Source organism: Equus caballus, chromosome 28, assembly GCF_041296265.1.
Source record: "Equus caballus isolate H_3958 breed thoroughbred chromosome 28, TB-T2T, whole genome shotgun sequence".
Classification (NCBI taxonomy): domain Eukaryota; kingdom Metazoa; phylum Chordata; class Mammalia; order Perissodactyla; family Equidae; genus Equus; species Equus caballus.
Genome location: NC_091711.1, coordinates 27,561,505 through 27,584,438, shown reverse-complemented (window position 1 = coordinate 27,584,438; position 22,934 = coordinate 27,561,505). Strand labels below are relative to the sequence as shown.

Sequence of the window (22,934 nt, the reverse complement as noted above, 5' to 3'; positions counted from 1 at the left end):
CCATCCCACCTGCAACGGGGCATAAAACCTAGGCTTAGGTAATCAGCGCTTCTCCTTCCCTCTTGCCAGAATAATTGGTTCTGTATTGTATCTGAGACTCAGTTCAGGCCAACTACAGCCAGCCCTGGGACTTTGCTAGAACTATGAGGAAATTGGCAGTCTCCTCCCACTGGGCTTGTGAGGCTGGCAGATCATAGGTGCACCACCCCAAAGGGAAAGTCAGCCTGAGTGACATGAAGAAACGTAGAGAGAAGCAGCGCTGAGCAATGGAGAGAGACTGACTCCTATTGACACCGCACGCACAGGTAGAGCCGGCTTTGCAGCAAGTTAGCACCACCCCTGGTGTTTTCAGTTACAAGAGCCAAGGCATTCTTCCTTTTGCTGAAGCCAGTCTGATTTGAGTTTTCACTACTTGCAGTTGAAAGTCTGTTGATAATGGTGAAAAAATGCGTTGTTGAGAATGCCTAGGTTCAAACTCTGTAATGAGAATTATATGTCTCAGGTATTATGCATACTCATATGTACAGGAAACTACAAAGGATGTACACGGACTCTGCTATTAGTCTCTGCTTCCTCCTTGTCACCGTGGTGTAGGAACAGACCCCATCTCTATTCTCACCCCTTAACCAAGGCAGCTAAGCAAATAATTCTTGCTCGTTCTGTACCCTCCTCACGGCCTCCTACACTGTCATTGTCCCAGATAGCTCTACCTGGCAGGGAAATTTTTTTTCTATTTTTTGTTTGGTTTGTTTGTTTGGGGGAGGAGATTGGTTTTGTTTTTTGTTTTTTGATTCTGAGGATTTTTTTTTTCCCCACTTATTAATGATGTAGATCATAGATCGGACAACTACAGCCTACAGGCCAAATCTGGCCCACCGCCTGTTTTTGTAAATCAATTTTATTAGAATACAGCTATGCTCATTCTTTTTCATATTGTCTATGCTTCCTTTAGCACTACCAGGGCAGAGTTGAGTAATTGTGACAGAAATTGTACAGCTCACAAAGCCTAAAATAATCACTATCTGGCCTTTTGCAGAAAAGACTTCTTGAGTCTGATCTGGATTATTAACTTGGGGGTGACTGCAGCCTTTAGTATGTCTGTGGTTTGAGTTTGCACTATCTCTGGTAGCTTTATTCTCTGTACAGTCAGGGGGCTACGGCGACGAGAGGAGGAAGTTTAAACTCCTTTTGATTAGAAAAGTCCCTGCCTACCTAGAATGGAAATAAAAGCTGAAAAAGGATTTTCCACTCCCTTTTCCCTCTGCAATATGAAGAAACATGAATGCCACCTGTGCCAGGTTGTTGGCAATTTGGCACCATTCTCTCTTCTATATTATCCCCTGTATCTCCTAGACTAGAAGCCTGGAAACTACATTTCCCAGGATCCCTTACTAACAAGTTTCTAGGCTAGATTGCATCCATAAAAAGAACTCCCATCATATGTAGAAGGCAGAGGAGAAACAGAGTAATATTAGTGCTCTTCCAGCAGAGGGGGTAAATGCACGGGCTTCAGCTGATGGATGAAAGGTTTTGCGCGGTGGTCTCTGAAAATAACCTTTTGTGTTTCAGGTTGCAGTGACCATTCTGTGGGTCCTGTGACTTCAGCAGGAACCTGAGAGCTAGCAGAACCTTTTCCTGACATTTAGACCTCCAGTTCTTCCAAGAGTCCTGCATGCATCCATCCCCTATTTTAAAGCCCTTTCTGCTCAAAGTACCTAGAACAGTTTCTGTTTTCCTGTCTGAGCCTTGACTGATACACCATGATGTTGCCTGGATAGCACAAGGAAAATATTCCTTCCAGCCCCAAAAGCAATGAGTGACAGTGCTGTGGTTTCCTAATCCTCCTGCATGGTTTGTCAATGTGCCAATGCTCCAAGTCACTTGGTGATTGATCCTAGAGATCTGCTAATTAATCATTGCTGGTGAGGCATTGTAGGCAACCAATAAACGCCACTGTTGCCCCTGCTGTGATGATTTTTTAGGCATAAAGTGTGGCATGTGCCAGCATGCAAAAGTGGTACTGGATATGTGCAAGGGAAAGAGGGCGCATTAGGGGCCGCTGAAGCATGAGCTGGGCAGACTAGAAGATGATTACCATGGAGAACTTTTTATGCTAAAGCAAAGTACTTAAAGTTAATATGACTGCCTGTTTGTTTCCTAAGCCTCCTGGAAAAGAGTAAGAAAAGAAAGTTAATGCGCAAGCCAACTGGCATTTGTCTGACTGTATTTTCAGGAAAGTTCAAAGTAACATCAAACTAGAGATAATGGAAGTAGTGACCTAATTGCACACACTTTGCATGTGACAGTGATAAAAGCCCTGAACTGATTTCAGGAAACTTGGATTCAAGTGCAGCTGTAGCCACAGCTGGCTGAATGAACTTGGCTGAGTCACCCCTCGCAAGGCCTTAGTCTTTTTCTCCACAAAATGAATAAGACAACCTTGAAGGTTTTTTTTTTTTTGAGGCTGTGATTCCATTATCTATGGCTTAGAGGGAATTGAGAGTCAATGGAAGGCCTCAGGAGCTGTGAGCAGATTAAGGCGATAGAAGCGCAAACCTCATCCAGGGCACAAGGTTCTTTCCCCCTTCCATAAGTTATCACGGAGTCAAACAAAACAGCCACGGGGGCCATCAAGATGTCTCTCCCTCCCTCCCTTTTGCTTCTGCCGCTTTGCCTCTACTACAGCTCTCTTTTTCTTTCTTTCTTTCTTGTACACATATACACAGGAAGGTCTGACTTCAGGGGGAGGGGGAGAGAAGGCCAGGAGCAAGGGGGAATTACCGAAAAGGAAACAGACTAGTTATTACTAGTTCTTGGAATTCTTTCTGCCGGGGGTGCAGACACCGCTGTCACCATCAAATCTGCTTTTCTGTAGAGAAGAGGAAGAGGAGGAATGAAAAGAAAGACAGTAGGGATGCTAACGTGCTTCATCAGGAAAATTTTTAAATTAACCTGGAACAGAGTGGATTGGAGTAGGAACACCCTCTATAGAGGAACTACATTCTCAGCTATTTTCAAACTGTGACTTTTATAAAAATCAACCCATACAAGATGTTTTCTTATTTTCTACTCATTTACAATGGATTTATTCAAAGCATTGTCCCTTTTGGGAGGAGGGTCTCAAACTAAAAACATATATTTGCGATTTTAGGCTGTCGTGGAAGTGGAATTATCAGCAGAGATTTAACACTTGATTCCAAGGGTCCCTCCTCTACAAAGGCAAACAACGCTTTGGTATTATAAGTCAGTCAAGTCTTTTTAATTAAGGGAAAAAAGTCTTGTTATTTAGCCATTCCCAATCCTGCATTTCTTTGTAGGACTTATTAATTTATTTACAAATAATAATTTGCGACCATGTGTTCTGTTCCATTTGGGAAGGCTGCATGGCTGTCATCTGTTTAGTGTCTCTCTAGAAGTCACTGCTTCGATAAAATAAGGCATTCTGCATTTATGAGTGTCAAAAGGGACTTCAGCAAGGACTTAAAATTAGATTTGCCAGCTGTGTGCTCCGGGCATTGGGAACTTATGGGCCTGTCTCACTGTCCCTCGACTCTAACAGTCCTTGCCTAAGCCAGACAAGGAATTTCAATGTCTGAGTCTCTTGTTATATAAATGTTTGGAAAACAGCCGTTGTGTTCATCCAGATCAGCCAAAGGTTCTAAACAGAATCTACAGTTAAGCCAAGAAAAGAAGGAATATTTGGGATGGAGCACATGCGGAGAGGTTATTTCTGGTGGGAATACCAGGTTGTCGATTAGGGAGATGTTGCATACCATCATCATCCTGGCTACCTTTTCCTGTGTAACTACTGTGTGCCAGACACCAGACCAGTCAGGCATTTCATACATGCTAACTCATTTTAACTAAGTCCCACAACCAGGTACATGTGCCCATTTTACAGATGAAGAAAACTGGCTTCATAGAAATCAATGACTTAACCCATGGGCATATAGCTACTGAGAAGCTGAGTCAGAGCTATAAGCCAAGTGCAAGACCATAGCTTGCCTATGCTAAGGCTTCATGAAAATTAGAAAAAGGTGCCAAGGGCACATAGCTTGGTGAATAGACTGTGCCTACGTACTCATTATTACAAGGCGCCCTTCCTGCTAGCAGAAGCAGTCCTAGTCCGGGGCACATGCTTGAGGAGTAGTAGACTGACTACAGTTCAGTGCCTACTTACTCACTCAGCACAGTGCCTTTGTGAAGGGCATACACTGAACAAGTCTTCATGGCAGCTGTCATGGCAGGCTGGCTATGTCTAACCATAGAGTGGCACTTAAATTTGCGTGTCAACTTGGCCAGGCCACAGTGCCTAGATATTTGATCAAACATTATTCTGGATGTTTCTGTGAACATGTTTTTGGATGACTTTGGACTTTGAGTAAAGCAGATTACCCTCCACAGTGTGTGTGATCCTCATCAATCAGCGAAAGGCATATATAGACATACACATAAACGCGCACACGTATGCACACGCACGCACACACCCCCCATATACATACCGTTGGTTCTGTTTCTCTAAGAACTCTGATTAATATAACCATAATCTAGAATCTAGGTTCTTCTCACAACTCCAAAGAAATTTTTCTTGTTGTCCATGTGAGAAGAAGACCAGAGTGCAGATAAGAAAATTCTCAGCTGGATGAAACACCTTGCTGAAAGAGTACCAATTACCAAAACTATGTCAATGTAGAAGGAAATCTTCAGGACCCGCTTCAGGGCTCCACTCTCCGTCCTATTCAACACTTCTGTCAGTGGCTTATGATATAGGATCATGCAAATCCAATTTGAGGATGAAATGAAGCTGGGAGGGATAAGTAACATGACAGATGACAGGATCAACATTTTAACAGGTTGGGTTACTGTGCTGAAACTAACAAGAAGGATAATGGTAAAACCCTACCTTTTAGATAAAAAAAAATCAATAGTTATAGCACAGCTATAGATTTAGATTTAGAAAGGAGTATTTTAAATGGTACGGTTGAATTTTGTTCTTCTCAAGTTCAAAATGAGTCAACAGTGTAGGATCTAGAGCCTTTAAAATGTTAATAGTATTGAAATGAAAAGATAAAAATATTAGTGCATCCTTTGTATCAGTCGTTGTGAAATCTGCACATATCTGAAAACATCAGAAATATCGCAATCAATTCTAAGTGGTTCCACATTTCATAAGGCACATGGCAAAATGAAGCACTGAAGAGGACAACCAGACACGTTTAGAAGTTACTTTAACTGAGAAGGAGGGCAAGGAACTCGGAGTAGATGTAACAGAGGAGAAATGATCTGAGGGAAGACACAAGAGGGATCTTCAAGTACTGGAAGGAAGACGAACCAGTCTTCTTTTGTGCACTTCCAAACAGTAGAACTAAGATGCAAATATAGAAATTGCAGGTCAATTAAAAAAAGGCTTTATAAAATTAGAAATAGCTGATGAGAATTCTAGGATACTCTGAAAAGTGAGGTCCCCTGGTTCAAAGTATCTGAGTCAGGCTCTATGATCACTTTATCCAGTGCCCCTCAAAAAGGACAGGCCAGGTCAATAACATTCTCCTACTCCCTTTGTCTCATAAAACTAACAAAAGGGATCGGAAGTTCATTAGGCGTGACCTGTTCTCAGTGAGCCATTGCTGACTCTGTGGAATCGCTTACTTCTTTTCTAACTGATTGCAATTTGGCTAATAATTTTTCTTAGACTTTTGAGAGATTAGTGTCAATTACACCAACCATAATTTTGAATTGTCATTGTGTCAAGTGTTTTTTTCCAATAATCATGAACATAAATAACTACCTCTACTAGTTTTACTATCATTTCCATTGCTATGCCAGTCACTGTGATGTTTTAAATACTTAATCTCATTTAAACCTTGCGATAATTATCTGAAGCTCAGAGATCTTGGGTCTCTACCCCAGGACATTAGCTTACAAATAGCAAAGCTAAGATTTAAGCCCAAATCCATCTGATTTCAAAGTCTCTGCTCTGAACTGTATACTTTATCTCCACAAACGCTATACATGTCCTTATTTTCCACTTCCATTCTTTCCACTTACTTTCTTTACATTATTGCTTACCATGCTTTTCCACCACTTCTCTCTGTACCCTACAAGATCCAGCTCACTCTCATGTCTGAAATCAAGTCTGCCCACACTAATTAGCTCAGCCCACAATGATCTTTTCTTTCTGTATTAGATATTTTAGTTACCGGTAAAAGAAAATTAAATTGAACTAGTTTATGCAAAATGGAGAATTTATTAGCCTTCAAGAGCAAATAGCAGAAAAGAAAGGGGTGGATCCATTCTCGGAAACAAAAAAGGAACCAGGGACCAGAACCTGCAAACTTTCCTTATCTTTATCTCTCATCTTCACTTCTGTGTTTGTCAGCTTCCTTCTCTCAGGATGGCCTTCCCCACCAGGCTGGAACTAAGGCCTCCAGCAGGCCTGAGTTTACATTCTTAGCCTCCATCCCAGAGGACAAGATTTTATTTTTAATTACTTATATTGAGATATACTTTTACATATAAGCAATGCACCCATCTTAAGTGTACATTTTAATGGGGATTGACAAATTTACACAGCCATGTGTAACCACCATTACAACCTCAATATAGAATATTTCCCGTACTGCAGCTCAAGTTTTAAAAAAACAAAGGAAGGACTCCGTTTAAGCATCTGCTCTGTAAACTGTTCACCAGGAGGCCGAAAACCAAGGCCAATAGTTCTCACTTAATCCAAATGCTTGGAGTGGAGGAAGAGCCAAGGGGTACAGTCTATAGCCCAGATAGGGCCCCTGGATAGATCATTATAAGTTTGTGGGAGAAAAAACACTCCATATCACTCTTGGCCCAATCAGGAGACCAAAACCACATAGTAATTTTAACAGGAAATCTTTAATATAAAAAAATATTAAGTATAACAAGAGATTGGAGTAACAAGGACTGGCACCCAAAACAGAGGCACTTGGGCTGAGATCCAGATTTTAGAGAGGGCACAAGTGTGGCTCACTGAATGGCAGAGTGGTGTCATGTGGGTGGTACCGACTGGAAATCCACCCTCTGGAACTTTCCAGAAATCCATTGCCTGGGGTATCAGGAAAAGGTATTCACCAGGAGATGTCTCACAGGAGGCAATCGACTACAAAACTGCCGGGGGTAGATGACTGGGGAAGCTGCTGGTCAATGGGAGCTGCTGGCTGCTGTGCAGTGAAGGAGCTGAAAACTAGAGAAGCCAGGTGCTGGGGAGCAGTTGAGAGAGCCTGTAAGGCTAGCACACCAGCAGCAGGAAGCAAAACCCTTTCCTTCTACAATGACAAAGCTTAACGTCATGTCAGCAAAGGAAAAATATTTAAAGGGCCCAGATCCATTTTCACAGATTGGGCAAAAAGGGTGTATTTGGAACTAAGAGAAAATACATCAATAATCAGCCCACACCCCCATTTGAGTTCTGAATTGCTATAGTACCTATAGTTTATACCACCCAATCGAACATTGATTACATGGCTCTCTAGTTGTTTCTGATATATATCTGCTTAGATACACATATATTGATCTCCCCAACTGAGTCAGGAACTCCCAGAAGATAAGAAACATGCCTTAAATGACTGTGAGTTTCCCTTCTCCCCCTCCCCATAGTGTTTACTACAATGCTAGACCCACAGGAGTTCCTTAATGAATATCACATATCAACAGATTGCAAAATAACTCCAAAACCCTATACCAGAGTTGCAAAGAGGAAGCTTCCATCCAAATCCATCCCACAGACATGTTTGTTCATTTCTTAAATTTTACTTGCACAGTGTTTTGCTTACCCAGCTTTTTGAAATTTTGAGTTAGTGGCCAAAAGTAGAGATTTTGCATAGAAATCAAAGCCTTCTGGAAAATTGGAAGGTGGTGCAACAATGGACCCACACACAAATTGGCTAGAGCTGACCATCAGCCTTTCCTTTTCACCAGCACACATACTCTCTACCTTAACATAGTCATCATATGGCCTGTTCATTTTTTTTTTAAAGATTGGCATCTGAGCTAACATCTGTTGCCAATATTCTTTTTTTTTCCTTCTTCTCCCCAAAGCCACCCAGTACATAGTTGTATATTCTAGTTACAGGTCCCTTTGGCTCTGCTCTGTGGAATGCCACCTCAACACGGCTTGATGAGTGGTGCTAGGTCCGCACCCAGGGTCCGAACTGGAGAAACCCTGGGCCACTGATGCAGAGCCCACGAATTTAACGACTCCGCCACAGGACCAGCCCCTGGCCTGTTCATTTTTATCAAAGATCTGGATCCTGTAGCTGAGTTCTCAACCTCTGCTCTATAGAACAGATTCTCTTAACTTCTTGTGTAGGTCAAGGAACATGGAAAATAAACACAAAGTAGATATAAATATTTTGCAAATGTTGACGATTTCTCAGTCTCTTCTTTTCACAGACACATCAGAATTGTTGGATGTCTTTAAAATGAATGGTCTGACTGAGCTTATGAGAAAATTGACACAGGTTATGAACTTAGAGCATTGAGAGGGTACTGGAAGAAAAACTAGACAGAGTCTACTTCAAGAGCCATCACTGCTATCATCTAACCAGTAACCTGCACAATCTCATAGTCTCGCTGAGCCTCAGTTTCCTGATCTGAAATTAATAGGGTGAGTTCTATTGTGTCTAGAATAACGAGACCTCTGTGATTCTAAGAGTTTGTTATAGTCAGAAGCTCTATTCGTGATGAATAATATGAAGACCCTGGCTTGGCTAAAGAATGCTTATTTAAACAAGAGTCTTAATTAATTACTCTTTTTCTTAAACTTTTCCCTTTGTTGGTTTAAGACCTCTATTTATTATCACCTGCCTCTCCTGTGGTTGGACAACTTTGCCATAGCTCTTATATTGCTAGGAAAACAACCCGGACAAGCCTTTCAGAGAGGCATCTATGTTATGATCTCATCCATGACAGTAGGATTCCTAAGGATAAAAAATAAGCCCTAAAAATGCAACTGGGTTTGTTTAATTAACAAATATTCATTGACTGCCCGGCACTGTCCTTGAGCTTCCCTGTACGTTGTATACATATTTGGGCCACCTCTGCATTATTATAAACTATGCATCTCATTGACAATCAGCATACACATTAAACTTGGGCCCACACTGTTAATTATACTTTTAAAAATGAAAATTATCTTTTAGTCAAGTGCATTAAAAATAGACCCTTCAGAGTTTGACTATTTATTAATGAGGTAAGGTCACTTAATTACTTATCACACATTCATATGTGTAAAGAAAATGTAGCTTCATTTATCTATTTGTTTGATACCTCATCCTCCCTCTGAGCTTCTTCCTGCTGGGCAGAACCTTTTAGTCCAACAGGTAAAGTGAATCCCACGAAGTGATTTCAGCAGTCCCTTTCACTAAATGCTCTGTCTTGGTATTTCAGATCTCCTCAACTTTGTCATGCTCCTTCCAAGGGGTGACTGGAGATATAGAGTTGAGGGAGTGTTTTATGCAACCCATGGAGAAAAGGTAAGAGTCCTGGATGCACACAGTGTCCTCTGGATCCTTGCTGGTCTCTGTTGCTAAGTGGCTGGACAGTGCTGCTCTCAGTTCCCTGGGCGATCAGCAACATCTGACATAATTCATTACTCCCTTCTCCTTCAAAGACTGTCTTCATTTGGCTTCTGGCCACCTGTCTTAGTCACCTTGGGCTGCTATAACAGAATCCCATAGGCTGAGTGGTTTAAACAACAAACATTTCTTTCTCACAGTTCTGGAGGCTGGAAATCAAAATCAGGGAGCCAGCATGGTCAGGTTCCGGTGAGGACCCTCCTCCTGGTTTGCAACTGGCCATCTTCTTGCTGTGTCCTTATATGATGGAGAGGAGAGAGAGAATGAGATCCCGTGTCGCCTCCTATTCACGAAGACTTCACCCTCAGGACCTAACTTGTCCCAAAGGCCCCATCTCCAAATACCACCACCTTGGAGATTAGGCGTCAACATCTGAATTCAGGGGGAACACAAACGTTCAGTTCACAGGCCCACTGTTCCTTCTCGGTTCTCCTCACTGGCCACCCCTTTGCAGACTCTTTAGTTGCTCCTGATCTCCTATGTCCCTCCTCTGTTCTTGCCGTGGCAGGTATGTATCATTTCGGGTGCTCAGGCCATAAATTTTGGAGTCATTCTCAACTCCTCTCTTTCTCTCTGATCCTACTTGCATCCATAACTAAGTCCTATTGGCTCTGACTTCAAATGTATTCAGAACCTGACCAGTTCTTATCAGCTCTTCTGCCTGGTCCAATCACCATCATTTCTTGCCTGGATTAATGCAAAAGTCCTATAATTGAACGCCCTGCTTCTACCCTTGACCATTGGTCTATTTGCACATGGCCAGTGTGATCCATTTAAAATGTTGTTTCTGATATTCATGCCTCTGCTCAATACATTTCCATCGTACTCGAAATAACAGCCCAAGTGCTTATCTGCTCTGGTTTCCCATCACCTCTCAGATCTCACCTCCTACTACTTTCTTTCTTGCTGATTCAAGTCAAACTGACATCCTAATTCTTTACACTTTGCCTTTGCACTTGCTGCTCCCTTAACCTGGGATACTTCTCCCTGAGATAGCCACATGGCTTCGTCCTTCAGGTCTGTGCTGAAATATCACCCTATGTATGAGTCTTTCCCAGATCACTCTCTGTAAAATACTAACCCTTCTGTTGTATACTCTCCATCATCTCCCCTTACTCTATTTTCTCCATAGTGTCTATCACCTTCTGACATATCCCCTACTTACTTGTTCATTTATTTATTGCCTATCTCACCCCCACTGGGATATAAGCTTTTTTAACCACAGGGACTTAACTTATTTTGTTGACTGCTACATTTCCAGCACCCAGAGCACTATATGGCACATAGTAGGTGATCAATAAATATTTGCTGAATAAATGAATAAACAGGTGATCTATGAGGTTTGTCTGATCCTTAGCTCTTGAACAGCATGTTAACACCCAGTGTGTGGGCCTTTTGCCCCAAGTCTTGGTCTTTTGCCCCTAATCTCATTGCCGCCTATGACAGCCTCTTCACCCTGACCCCCAAACTATGCCATTCACAGGTACCATCAGCACCTCCATATCCCCATCCTTAGGCACATGAAAACTTCTTCATAAGTACATCACACTCCAAGCGTGAGGCTCCAGGAGATCTTCCTGGGACACGTCTATCTACAGACTTTCTGCTGCCACCCCAATGCCCTCAACCCATGCCATGTGGAAACAGCTGTGAATGAAGCTTCATCTAACAACCTACAGTCTTCTCCTAGTCACCAGGGTATGTGAGCTCTTAGACTGAATGCTCTGTGGCTCTCCATACCTAACCCGGCATTTTCAAAGATTTTCTCTTAGAAAGATTTTAAATGTACAGCAAAGTTGGGAGAATTTTATACTGAATACCTATATACTCACCACCTAGTTCCTATCCTTAACATTTAAATATACTTTCCTTTTATCACAGATCTATCCATCTATTTGTCAGCATACTTATCATTAGCCAGTTATATTTGTTTACATCTTTTCTTTTGATGTTAAATTTACGTGCAATGAATTATACAAATCTGAAGTGTACATTTGTGGATGTTGACAAATGCATACACATACTTATCTCTGTGTTACCCAACCTTCTATGAAGACATCATAACATTGCCACCACCCCAGAAAATTCCCTCAGGTTCCCTCCCACTCAATCACCAGCCCCATCTCTCCAGAGGCAACCAATGTTCTGACTTTTTATCTACCATAGATTAGATTTTCCTTTCTTAGAACTTCACATAGAATAATAATATTTGTGCTTTTTTTTTCATAAGTTTCTTTCATATAACTGTGAGCAAACAGAACTAGTTAATCATAAGTATGCTGCAATATGTTAGCAGGAAGTATACAGATGTCTGCAATGTACTTTCAAATAAGATGGATGATCAATGTCTGGCTGGATGGATAGATGTCAGAGAGATTCATTTGTCACTGCATGTATTAATAGTCCATCCCTTTTCAATACTAAACAACATTTTAGTGTATGAATATACCATATTTTGAATTGAAATCTCTGGGTCATAGGATATTCATATTTTTAGTTTCATTAAACACACACACACAAGTGCAAGATATTTGTCAAAGAGTTTATGCCATGATACACTCTCACAAACAGTGTATGAGAATTCCAGTTACTCTACACTGACTGGGTAGCTTTAATGCCCAAAACACACCTCCCTAGCTTCTGCTCTGGGAGAAAAGGAAAGGAGAACCAATCAGCTCCCTTTACCTATATTACCCGTCTTCCTGCAATCCCTTTTCCTTTTCTTTCCCTTCCCATCTCCCTGACTTGTCCACTTGTTCACCAGGATCAGGGAGAGCAGTCTCCAGCTTTCCATTTTCGCTGCATCATCTGTAGCAGTCTGGGTCCAAACAGGAGACAGAAACCACACAGTAGGTTAAGCAAGGGGAATTTAATATGAGAATTACTATCTTTGATTATAGAGAAACTATAGGATAAAGGAAATGCTCTGCGGTACCCGAGTGCTGAGGGAAAGCACCCATGGAAGGACACACTTGGAAGGGGTTCAGACCTCGCTGGAGAAGGGGTGGTTTGGCCCCTGGATAGCAAAGTTGGCTGGCTTAGGTAGGCCAGAGCTGGTCTGGAGTTGCTGGGTAAACCCTAGGTAACCATGTGGAGAGCAGGCAGGGGAGCAGACGATAAGCAGCCAGTGACATAGGGGTGCAGTGGGAGTCCAAGTGCTGGAGGAACAGTGGCAGAGGCCATGAAAGTGTGCAGGCTGCACAGGGTGGTGGAGGAGAAGCCAGCACTTGCAGAAGGAATAACAGTTGAGTGGGTGACTCTCCGGGCTGTAGGCAATTGCTTGCTGGTTGCACAGTGTTCTGGTTTCCACATGGAGAGGGCTGAGGAAAGGTTATCACCCAGCTGAGGCTGCAAAGTCACCAAGGGATCCTGGGCCTGTGGCTAGGGGAGACTTTACAGGGTATTCTCACACCCACAATGCTGACCTCGGGGCCCATCAGAAATTGCAAAATACCTCTTCTATTTGCAATGTCCCTCCAGCGCCCTCTGCTGAGGAAGCTTACCATGGTCCTCCCTTTAAGGAGAAATGTTTAAAGGAATTCCATTGGTTATCACAGAGCATATATATTGAAGGGTTCATTCAGAGCTGAGAAGCAACAAATTGACAGCTGACACAATGTCCTTCTTCTCTACTCCAGGCTTAAGGTAAGCCTTAATGATTAATGGTGTGTGGTAAAGAGAAAGACTGGCTTCTCAACTGTAGTAGATTGCAAAAACAGCCACAAGAATTCCTCCCTTCTCTACATTCACGCCCCTTTGCAATGGCACTTTGTGGCTCCCCCCCTCAAGAGGGACAGTCACTTTCTCCATTCCTTGAATCTGGGCTGGCCATAGGATTTGCTTTTTTTTGTATGACATTAGCATACATGATATAAAGAGAGACTTAAAAAGCACTGATTGGAGCTTGCTCTCTCTTGGTACTGAGAACCTTTCTGACACCATAGGATTTGCCTGGAGAAGCCTGATTTGCCTTCTGTAGTTTGAGGGAGCAGGCAGAGCTAGAACCCAGCCATCCTCAAACTCCTAGTTCATCCAGCCCCAGCCACAGGAGCCCAGACCAAAAGAACCACCCAGCCAACATACAGAATAGAGAGAAACAGTAAACGTTTGCTCCTTTAAGACTCCATGGTTGGATTTTGTTATGAAACAAAAGTGACACAAAAATATTAACACCTGTATTGAAATGTATGCTAATACATTAATGTTATACATAATAATATACTAATGTAAGCAATTTAGTTACCAGAAAAAAAGCTTTGTTTACCCTGAGGAACAGATATGTTTGTTCTTTGTAGATCATTTGTCTTATGGAATTGATTCTATTCCCCTTTTCATTTGGATACGAAGAAACATAGAGCTAATTTGTGGCTCATCTTTAGCAACTGTGTCTTCTTTATGTCCAAATTCTTCCCCAAGTTTTGGCTTTCTATTCTGCCTATAGTTCTCTGTTCCTGATTTATAACTCATTTATAATTTGCCTATTTTGGTTTATGTATTTGTATAAGCTGTCTCAAATGATTTTTTGGAATGAGATTAGATCTAAGTGTACAAAATGTAACCATTTATGGATATAATGCTCAAACCATAAAATGCATAATATTTTCCTTTGTAATAAACCTACTGTGATTCATTGTAAGAAGCTAACTTTCTGCAAAAGATCAAAATGAAATTGGCAAACTCTGGATTAGAAGCAATAATTATCTTAAACTGAAAAGCAAACAACAAACACAAAATTTTCATTGTTATAAAATTTCAAATTTTTATGAAACTGAGAAGGATGGCTCTGGGTTGTGTACTTAGCACAAATTAGAATATAAGTCTAAAACAAAATAACATTGAATTTCATTAAGTCTTTAGATACAAAGTAAAACAATCTTCTAGTTTTCAAACATTCTAGCACTCCTATTACTGTTAATGTAAGCTTAAAAGAACTTGTTTCTGCTTTTTAAAATAAATATATAATTTTTAACCAGACATTTGGATAATGTTAAACCATTTTGCGGTGTTGATCCATTCCTTTCCCAAGCAAATTGTTCTTGAAAGAAATATGAGAAAGTTAGCAGACCAAAACAAGTTACAGATCTGGAATTAACCAGAAGTGATCTTTTTAAAATGACAAGATTGCCCTTTTATGATAACAAACGTGGATCTACTATTTGAAAATGGAACAGAATCCCACATTGGGAGGGGGAGGCCAGTCAACTGTGAAATAGGTTGTCAAAAATATAAGTCTAAAATATGATTCAACCAGGAAAAAAAAAAATTCCCAATCGTGTTGGAAAGTCTAAGACGTTCATTTACTTAGCAGACCAAAATCAGCTGAGCCTTACTGCAGATAAAGTTGGATTTCCACAAAGAAAAAAGTTTGCAACAGTGACAAATCTCCCCATAATAGGAATACTTCAAAATATTAAACATATAATCCAAGAGTAATTGGAAGGCAGTGCACGTTTCCATAATTAGTCCATCACTTTTATTTACCTTATGTATGATACATGGCAGCCCACACTGTAAAATAAATTAGCAGCTAAATGTCAGATCTCCCCTCTTATTTAAGCCATCTGCTTAGGTGTTCAGACTGGCATGAGAAATTATAGAGACCAGGGAAACCTGACCATCAGAGAAGAGCTATTAATAAACGGATCAAACATTAGGACTTGTTCTTTCTGGCTACCACCCCACCACCGACTTCCAAAGTCAAAAGATTTTATAATCTAAATTATTATTGTTGCAAGTCTTGATCACATTTCAGGAGACATGAAACTGAATTAGATATCCTCCTTTAAGAATTTGACCCTCCTGTTACCTTCAATTATTTCACTGAAGAGAGAAAGCCTGTGGACTCAGAGCCATCATTGCCTGAGTTCCATCCACGTACTTTTCAGGAAAGAGAATTCTGAAGAAGCCTGACCAAGCTCCCTTTCTTCACAGCCAGTTCTACTGGTATTCTCTCTTTTCTGAAATCAGTGTTGGAAACTCTGATTGGCAACCTAAGATCAGAGGGCAGTTGGGAAATCCCTATCAGTTCTGGGGAGGCACAGAGGCTAGAAGAGCAGATGCTCCTGGGTCCTCCTCTTCCTGCTCTCTGTCTCCACTCTAGGATCCCAAAGGGCACAGCTCATGAAAGCCAAGCAAAGGTGTTTTTACCCTCACTACTTCCCCATCTGTCCAAGCAAAAGCAATGTCATCATTCTACCAATTAGAAAGACTTAGATTTCAAAAACAAATTACAATCCAACCAGATTTGCCATATACGGGGTGCTGCCTCCTATTGCTGCCCATCCTTCTCTCTCATAAACTTGGAGGCCCCTCTGAAATATTTTCAAACTTCCCATCAGGTTCATTTCAGTAAGTGCCATCATTCAAAAAGGAAGGAAGGGAAGAAAGCAACTCAAGTGCAAATAATGCTGTTCCCCTCGCAGAGTGGAAAGGGGAGCCAGCTGGTTGGTTTCACTCCCATAACACTGTCTTTGGGAGCAACCTGGATCAGAACTGGTAAGAGTGCCTGTGATACAACTAACTTCATCACATTAGGCTTGAGTTTCAACTATAAGGTAAATGTCTTCTGTGGTTTGGGACAAGTTACATAACCATCTCTTCCTCCTCCAAAGAAAAATAAAAAAATAATTTATTGTACTTGTAACACACCTTTCATCACCATAGCTCAAATGCTTAGATTAGCTCCCTACCAACCTATCATGCTGTGATGTAAAAATTAATTAGCTAATGTCTGTAAAGTGCTTTCAAGATGAAAAGTACCATATGAGTGCTAAATGCCCCCTATGAGTGCCAATAAAGATAACCTCACAGAGAACATAGTAGATCGGCAGGGGGATGAGTAAATAGCCAGCTTGAAAAAATAAGGTGACAAAAAATAAATACAGTAACCATACAGAATAGACTTCCCAAGTCATAGAGTTTATTGAAAAGAAAAAGAGTTTAGAGAAAAGAAACAGGTGCACCAATATGGAACCACACTTTTGGATCAGGACTAGAGCCACTGGTCTACTCAGTGGAGTGCCATCAAGCCCATAATGTGCTCTTGGGGGATGTTAGTACAGTCAAGTGTTCTCAGAAGAGGTGTAATTCAATGGGGATCTGACAGACTATTTTGCCGAAGATCACTGCCCTTGCCTGGGCAGAAGGGATAAATGAGTGCCTTATATTTATTCATAACTTTATAATTTTCAAAGTTCTTGCCTCATAGCCCATCTCTCTTCACCTGCATAATAACCTTTATATATGAGGTAGGTAGAGTGAATATTACTATATCCATTTTACAGATGAGGACATTGAGGCTCAGGGATATTGATTTGATCAAAATTACAGAGCTAGCAGGAGATGAAAGTTGAACTCCAGTCCATTTTCTACCACAAACTCAATGTGCTTTCCAAGACATATTAGCTAATGGGCATTTTGCAATTAAAATGCATTGCCAACATATTTCAAAACATTTCAATATGTGTGTATGATCTAGCCAAATGATTTCACTCCTAGAAACTTATCCTAAGTAGTTAAGAAGATGCTCCAAGATCTAGCTATACAGATGTTCACTGAAGCAGTATTTATAAAAGCAAGAAAGGGGAATAACCTAAATGTTTAGCAGAAATGATTAAATAAAGACTGGTATGCCCACAAGATGTAATATTAGGAGGTAGCCATTTAAAATGATTTCAAAGAAGTATCTTTATTGACATGAAAATTTTCACCATATATTGTTAAATGTTGTCCAATACCCTTTTAAAAAATCATTTATGCACATATCATAGAACACTATCTAGAAGCATATACAACCCAATATTAATAGCAGTTACTCCTGTATGGTGGGATTGTGGTGATTTCCTTTTTTGTCTATTAGATCTTTTGTACTTTCAGATTTTATTCCATTTATTTGTACCAAAAAATCACAATAAAAAGCATTGCCATAACCACTTAAGTCACTTGAAATTTCCACAAAGGGGCGGACTGAAGAAAAGTCAACCTCTTTTAAAATGGCTCCCTACAAATGTCCTGAACAGAGGCTGCTATGAGGGAGTGAAGGCAGGATGGCTCCATTCCCCTGGCTTTCCTCTACTGCCCTTTGGTGAGTATGTAAGATGTCATTGCCGCTTCTTAGACAGCAGTCCATCTAAGCACCTCTTAGGGTTGCTAAAATCACTGTTCTCCCTTCTCTCATGTCAGCCTCTTCTGTCTACATCACTGAGAAGATGCTGGTACTGCACTGAGATGACCAACAGGCTCTAGAAACACCCCACTGTCTCCTGGCACTAAGGTGAAACTTGATTTCAGAAAAATACAGACAGAACTGAAAGCAAAGAGTTTAAATTACAGCAAGAGATACTAACACTAGCTACCAGGAAAGGATTGCCAGAAGGAAGAAACAGAAGCAAAGAACTTTATAGAAAGGCACTCTCTGTAGGCTTGGAAGACGTCAAATCAAAGATTTTTGAGTGAGTATGGTAGGCAGGAATCCAAAATGCTTCCCTAAGATATTCCTAATTCCTTCAACTGTGAATACGATGAGATATTATGCTCCTGATTATGTTATATTACTTGGCAAAAGGTAATTTTCAGGTGTTATTAATCAACTAATGAGCTGATTTTGAGTCAATCAAATGGGAAATTATCTGAGTGGGCCCAATCTAATTAGCCAAGTCCTTTAAAAGCAGAGTGTTTTCTCAGGCTGGTAACAGAAGGAGAAGTCAGAGAGATTAGAAACATGAGAAAGATTTAACATGCTGTTGCTGGCTTGAAGATGGAGGAGGGTACATGATGTCAAATTCGAGCGGCCTCTAGAAGCTAAGGGTGACCCCTGACTGACAGCCAGCATGAAAATGGGAACCAGTCCTACCACCACAAGGAACCTAATCCTGCTGACAACCTGAATGAGCATGGAAGTATGTCCTTCTCCAGTCTGCAGATAAGAGCCCAGCTTACCCAACACCTTGATTTTGGCCTCATGGAAACCTAAGCAGAGTAGCCTGTTGAGCCGTCTAGGACTTTTGACCCACAGAACTGTGAGATAATAAATGAATATTGGTTTTTTCAAATTTATTTTTAAATTGAGATCGAATTGACATATACCATTGTGGAAGTTTAGGGTGTACAACATGTTGGTTTGATACATTTACATATTGCAATGTGATTACCCCCATAGCATTAACTAACACCTCTATCAAGTCACATAATTATCATTTCCTCTTTGTGATGAGAACAATTAAGATCTATTCTCTTAGCAACTTTGAAGTTTATAATAAAGTATTGTTGTCTATAATCATTATGCTGTACATTAGATCTCCAGAACTTATTTACCTACTAGTTGCAAGTTTGTACCCTTAAACAACATCTCCCCAATGCCCCCCTATCCCCTGGTAGCCTCCATTCTACTCTCTGTTTTTATGAGTTTGGACTTTTTAGAGTCCACATATAAGCAATATCATACAGATTGGCCTTTCTCTTCTTACTTGGCATAATGACCTCAAGGTCCATCCATGTTGTCGCAAATGGCAGGATTTCTTTCTTTCTTGCAACTGAATAATATTTCATTGTACATATACCACATCTTCTTTATGTGTTCATCCACTGATGAATACTTAGGTTGTTTCCATATCTTGGCTACTGTGAATAATACTGCAATGAACATGGGTGGGCAGCTATCTCTTTGAGATCCTGATTTCAATTCCTTCAGGTGTATACCCAGAGTGGGATTTCCGGATCATATGGTAGCTCAATTTTTAATTTTTTGAGGAACTGCCATACTGTTTTCCAAAATGCTGTACCAGTTTACATTCCCACCAACAATGCACTAGGATTTCCTTTTCTGCACATCCTCACCAGCGTGTTTCAGCTTGCCTTTTTAATAAAAACCATTGTTATGGGTGTGAGGTGATATCTCACTGTCGTTTTGATTTGCATTTTCCTGATGCTCAGTGACGTTGAGCAGTGTCTCACATACCTGTTGTCCATTTGGATGTCTTCTTGGAAAAACATCTATTCAGGTCCTTTGCCTTAAATGGGTATCGTTTTAAGCCACTAAGTCTGTGGTCATTTATTATGGAGCAACAGAAAACTAATATAGTTAGAAAGTGCTATAGAAACTATTCTGTCCATTTCCCCATTTTATCAGTAAGGAAACTGAGACAGCAAGAAGTTGTGGGATTGTGGGAAAATTGCGGCAAAGTTGGGACTAGAGTACAGGTCACATGGGTCCACAGTACAGTGTTCTTTCCACTGTCCCACTTCCCTTCTCCCAACAAGCTTCCAAAATCACTTTTATCAAGCCTGGCTTAGAGTCTAAAAGGAATGATAAGATTGTCAGTTGAGGTCCCTACCAGCATTACAATTCTAACATATTTCTTGATTTCTAAAAAGTGAACTAAAATTAATATTGAATGCACAGACACTTCTCTAACTTAAAAACAATCAATAATATTTATAACTTTCACCCAAGATTTAATATGCTGACAATACCACACAACCCACTGCATTCTCCAATAAGTGACAATTTCAGTTTTCAATTCAGTGAAGTTCAGCAAAATTTTCTGTCCTTAAATTCCTAGGAGGTTACATGTGGTGGAATATTTCAAGGTAGGGTTCTACAATTTTCCCTAACTGAAGTGACTTAAATTCTTTGAAAAAAATATGAAGAAAGCTAAGAAACTTTTATGGAGAAAAACCTATAAACTTTTTAAAGTCACTTATATTTTTACATTGTTTCTGTGGCAGAATGTCAACATACTATCACACATATTTAATTCTAGTCACTTATTCTGAAGGCAATGCCATCGGTTGCATTTCTAGTAATTGTCAAGATTAAGACAGACGTTAGCTCCTGCCTCTCCTGGGATTAATTAAGTGAGTATCATTAATAAATGTAGCAAAATTCATGAGGATGTGATGGATAACTTGGAACTCAGGTAAGAATGAATAACCAGGACTGAGTTTGCTTGCCTTCTAAGCATGATTTAAACTCAGGTGCATTAAAGAAACCATCAAGTTGCAATGTATTTGAAAAGGCCACTTTTAATGAGCCATATGATTCCAGATTCATTTTGTCACAAACTGCTTTTCTCTTGGGTAATCCCGTTTTGAGTTTCAGTTGGTTTGGTTTTCCTTCCACTGCAGTTCCTTAGGACCCATGGTTCCCTGCATGGGATGCTGAAAGTTGATGCTGAATAGTGACTGATGATTTTCCCTGTTTACCTGCACATTTCTACCAGCCATGAGAGAGTCACTCAAGAGGAGCCATGGCCTTCAAAATGCATCCACATGGCACATTTTATTCTTCAATTCCTTGATAACTGATTTCCACAAACGGGTCTGGCACTCAGTTGATTGCACCATTTTTTCCTCTATTTTGCAGACCTCAGGTTCCAAATCCCAGATTCTCTGCAGAGTGTACCCTAGAGCAGCACTGCCTAATACAACTCTTGGCAGTGATGATAGAAATGTTCTCTGCGCTGTCTAATATGGTAACCACTAGCCACAGGTGGCTATTGAGCACTTGGAATGTGGCTAGGGTCACTGAGGAACTGAACTTTTTCTTGAATTTTAATTATTTTAAATGTAAATAACCACACGCAGCTAGTGGCTACTGCATTGGCTAGCACAGCCCCAGAGATTTAGGTTTGGGTTGATGTAAGCTTTTAGATCATAGACAGGCAAGCTCTGGAAGGAGGGTACGATCTCCTTGGGTGTGCGTTTCTTTAGGAACTCTCATTTATTCCAGCAGTCTTGCTTTGGCCTCCATTATCTGGCCATTCAGCACATAAATATACATGTAATCATATTCCTTTTTTGCTTATAACATTAGTAATATCAATAATAATAACGATGGCTCCTATTTATAGAGTGCCTGTTGTGGGCTAGGTATTGTACCAGACACAACTGTATGAAATCTTCTAAGAAATGGTTTCTGCATACATTGCTCCCTTCTTTTTACAAGTCTAATAAATAAAGCTAAGTAAATGAATCCATTGTGGTTTATATCTATTATTTGTAGCATTTGACATTTCCCTTATATCCACATATTTTACCTCGCAATATACCTTAACAATCAAAATCAGAAAAGGATCAGCATTACGTTTCCTTCCATAAGGGTAGAATATGTTAGGTGTGATATTTCATCATATAAAAGACATCTAACAGCTCTCCTGCCAAGATTTGGCTTTATGATTTCGTCAATTTCTCCTGGTCTCTTAGCAAGGCACCAAAAATACTTGTGGGTACAAGAGAAAAAATTTTAATCTGCAAGAGAGTTGGTGCCAAATAAATTCCCCTACATATTTTGTATCAACATGCATCCAGAAACAAACAGCTTGGTAGCTGTGAGACAGAACAAATCTCTTGGCAGAAGGGCCCAGGGCTGGAGCGGTTGACAATTGGACAATATCGTGGCTAGGACCGGAAAATCAGGGGTTAGAGGATGGAGATGACACTGAAGTTTTACATGAGAAGTTTCCTGCTAACCTTAGTCCTTCATTTTGAGAGGACCCAGAATTGAGCCTGCGGAGTATGACACCATTTCCTTTGTGGTGATGAAGAGCAAAGTCCTCACCAGCAATCCACTAATACTTACCGCACATCTGCTTTCATATTTTGCTCTGAACCTTTTATATCCAGTAAAACATTCAGGTATTTATGATCAAGTGTAATTCAACCAAGTTGGTAAAGCACTATCTTAAAGCTGAAGACTTAATAACAACTCGGTTCAGAGACTGGCTGTCACCAGCAGGCAGAGAGCTACGGTACACAAAAACACCCGTTTGCGTGATAAAAGCTTGACAGCCTTGCCTACACACAAACCAAAGAAAATAACAAGCCTGTGACAGCTACAACAGCAGCAATTTTAAACTTCTCACTGATGAAATGCACTTTGCAGTCATAACTCTTGCGTAAGTCTGGATGTCACTTTTTTTCATGTTACAATTTTGTGATCCAATGGATCACTGTGTAGACCCTCTACGTGCAAATGAGCTCGATAATGCAGAATGTGCACAAAATCATTGAGCTATCAGTGACATCAGGGGTTTGGCTGCTGGGGTTATTAACAGATATTTTTTCACCTAGAAGCGCAGACTAAAATCAATCATTCTGATAACTAGGCATGCCATGAGCTGTCTGCACTTTCATTTCAATCTGATTAATCACATATACACAGACCTTTACCTTAAAGGAGCAATTGTTCACATTTAATCACAAAGAAACATTCAAGCATACCAGCAGACATTACTAAATTGAACCACAATTTATGCTTCCTGTTTTAGCAAATATGTTTATGATAATGTAGGTTTCTGCATACAAATGCCTTGTTTTGTTCATGTTACAAAC

General features: G+C 40.5%; 1 long non-coding RNA gene across 3 annotated transcripts; it reads left to right on the top strand.

Moving 5' to 3' along the window:
* Positions 1 to 110: 110 nt before the first annotated feature.
* Positions 111 to 19,475, top strand: LOC138921181 (uncharacterized). 3 transcript variants are annotated; one of them, XR_011433531.1, is made up of 5 exons: positions 111 to 305; positions 8,422 to 8,635; positions 9,418 to 9,503; positions 9,746 to 17,688; positions 17,787 to 19,475. It is a non-coding gene; the product is annotated as an uncharacterized lncRNA (long non-coding RNA). The 3 variants fall into 3 exon arrangements; XR_011433530.1 differs by having other exon boundaries at positions 8,406 to 8,635; XR_011433529.1 differs by having other exon boundaries at positions 111 to 8,635.
* The last annotated feature ends 3,459 nt before the right edge of the window (positions 19,476 to 22,934 follow it).